Genomic DNA, 3535 nt, shown 5'->3' on the forward strand with positions numbered 1-3535 from the left:
CAACGCTTATTAGTGTTTATGTTGTTTAAATGCATCCAAAACATCAGTTTTGCAATAAACGCCAACATTACCTAACGGAATAATTGATCAGACCATTATTCCGCAAGGAAAGTGAAATTGCATTCGGAATGCGCCACCTTCATGTCGATCACGATACTAATGTAATCGATCTTTCCTTTACCGATTTCTTTTGAACTGCGTACTGGGTTAAGAAATGCTGAGGAAAAGTAATTTCTTTTGCATTCCGTGTCCTATCCCGTAGCACGTAAAAACGTCATTACTTTTCAGCTGCGTACCAGGCTTTAAGGTCAGCTACAATCATTCATTTACAATCGAGGGGTGCAAATATAGCACTTATTACAAAAGTAAGAGTCAAATTATTTTCATTAATTACATTGTGTATATTGCTTTAAAATTTATCTGACATGCACTGTGTCATCAAATAAAATAAAATGCTGAAATACATTCATTTGAAATATTAAACAAATTTTCATTTGGTTTTCCCCTCGTGACGATAAACAAATACATTGGTAGCCTTTTTGGCCACAGAGGTGCTTCCATCGCTAAAAATTCGGTTCGCCAGCTAAGCGAAAGAGTGGATCATATTGTTAATATAATATATTTGATTTCATGCTGTGAATGAATTCAATTGATTAAATAACGATTTGTATCAAGAAATTAATAAAATAATTCAGATTCTCCTTCTCCTCTGACACATAATGTTTATTCACACTGTGATTTGTATTTGTTGATGTATACACGAAACGAAAATCAATTATTTTATTCATGTGTTCCACTTATACATTTTTGCCAAAGCATCAGCCTTATACATTCCATAAGACAAACCACATAGGTCCTATAAGAATGCATAAAAGGTATGTGTGACCGCTTATACATTTCATTTTACACATGAGCTTCATTAACTTTTTGCAAGGCGTCTGCTTATTAGTTGACTTATACATTTTATGAAGAATCAGCAATAGAAATTTGCCAAAAGGTATAAGGAGATTTCTATCCGTGTATAAGGCCAGACTTCTTTGATCATTGTTGAGTAATTATGAGTTACTTAAATTTTCTCGGAGCACAAATATTACCTTTGAGTACACCTGGCTTGCTCCTAGATTCTCTTCATCGATTTTCTCTATCGCGAATAATCCGACTGCAAATGAATTGCCCATCAACACACTACTCAGGCGCAATCTAACATCATCTTCGGTCGAACTGTGCTGCGAGCTTAGTGAGAAATTCATTTATGTTAACAAAGAGAAAGTCGATGAATAAAATCGATCAACGAGGATAGGCCCTTTTCAAATGTTACGCGAGAAATTTTACTTCCTTGCGGAATGAAAGCCCTACACAGAGAAAAAAAAATACCCTAAATTTAAGTTCTTTTTACTTAATTTTGGGTAATTTTGAGTTTTGCATCCCACTCTCACTTTTTGTTGTTGTCAAAAACGGAACGAGAGATTCGACTTCCTCATGACTATCGTTCAATAAGCTACTAGTGAGTATATGAGATATTCTTTAGTTTGAGTCAATTGAACTTAATTTTGGGTGGAAAATACTCATGAGTAAGTACTTATGTTTGCCGTAGTCAAATGTAAATTACTATAAGCGGTTTACTCAAAATTAGCTTATTGAACGGAACATGGGAGATGAGTGAAAAGAACTTAATTTTGGGTAATTTTTCGGTTCCGTGTATAGCCCTATAGCCCTATATGTATACAGTAAAAGCATAGAGGTAACTCTAAGACTAGAAGGTCCCGAAATAACGTGCTCAACTTTTTGGCTCAGCTCTGGTATTCTCTTTGGTCCCAAGCTAATCGATTCACCCTCGAAAAATAGGGAAAACCAATAACCCCTCATTTTATCTGTCAAACTATCATAGCGAATCAAAACAAACATTGCGTAGTACTAGAATTTTGACTACAATGGGGTACGTTAATCGTTTGCTTGGGACCAATAGGCTAGTCAAGTAGTGAGCCAATTTAAAATCGTTAGTTTCGTATTGATTGTTGGTAGAAGTATGGACGTCTGTCAAAAGTTGTTCCAATCGAACCGTCAAAATGCACCGCTTTGCTCGATTGGAACAGCTTTTTTTTCAGTTTTGTGGTGACAGTCGTCCATACTTTAACTAGAGGGCTTTATGCGGAATAATGGTCTGATCAATTCGACAGTAAGCATGCATAAAAGCGTAAACGTGATTATCGATTCTCTTCGTCGATTTTCTCTTTTGTTAATACTAGTAACTTGCTAGATTTATATTTTCTCAGTGCGTTTGCTGTTGTTTTTAATAGTCAATACCAGGGGGAACGACACTCATTCAGATGAATTCTTTTTTACCATGCTTGCCTGTAAAAATAATGTAATTGAAGAGAGTTTTTGAGTTTGTCGTCTTGACGAAAATTGAGTAAGGATAGAAAAAAAATATAGGATTCCTAGTGGGATTGCATTGGATGCGAGGGTGCTTTAAATTGTCATGGGGATGCGTGCAACTGAAATGAAACAGTACGAAAGAAAAACATCGAAGTAGCCATTTGAGTCAATGCTCAGTAAAAAATAATGTTTGGATGGTGACAGCTGGACTACAAAAGCCCTCTACTTATAGAATGTATCGATTCCACGACGAAAAAAACACTTAATTCTAAGCACGCAAACGAAATTTGTGAAAGCCAGTAGAAGTGGCAGCATTTGCAGGAATAGCAGCATCGCGGATTCATGTAGCCGTTACCGAGGCTGGAAACCTCGGTACGGTCACGATACTGTGATCTTCGCAACCGATTTGCAATTCTCCACAGATTAACTTAAAAATTCTACCCTGAATTTGAACTCACAAAAGTGACTTGGAGTGAAAGTCTAAAATCTCTTAGAGCGCTTTCTAAAACTACCTTTAATACCATCTGAAATGACTTGTTATCCCTAAAATCTACTCAAAATTCCAAAAAAGTTTAGTCTGGTCCAAGAATCTTAAAACTTTACAAAGTCCCAAAATCTTTTTTTCTAAAAAATAGATGAAGTAATTTTTTCCCCGATTTGTCATTCCCGGTTTTTTTTTCGATTTCTTGGTTCACTGGTCATCCTGCTCATCCCACACCTGCCCTATAATATTCGATCGACTCTCCACAAATGAGAGAGCGAGATATATTGTCGGATTCGTGCAATACTGGCACCACTCAAAATCTGTGAATTTTCACATTCAACGTTTGAAAATTTGGGGTTCAGTTTCAATTTTATGATTCTTTTCATTTCCATTGGACTGAATCACAGAAAAACTGAATCGAGTGTGTTTCATTAATTATTTCAAATTCAGATTAAAAAATAAACAGTTTAACGATTTTTACTGTTTCTTATTTCAGATGTTCTCATTTGTCATTTGTCTCCTCTATGACGTTCTTGATGTATTTGCCCCGCGACCAATTATAGACGAGTGGTCCGTCATCTATTTTAATTTAAGCTCCCTCGGGAATCCAATCGAGAAATCACTTCATCCTTGGCCAGGACAATCGCCACCTTGAACGGCTCAACACATATCAAA

The sequence above is a fragment of the Ochlerotatus camptorhynchus genome, unplaced genomic scaffold (genome assembly GCF_037179485.1).
Source record: "Ochlerotatus camptorhynchus isolate MF236.1 unplaced genomic scaffold, CSIRO-AGI_Acam_v1.1 ptg000179l, whole genome shotgun sequence".
NCBI lineage: Eukaryota > Metazoa > Arthropoda > Insecta > Diptera > Culicidae > Ochlerotatus > Ochlerotatus camptorhynchus.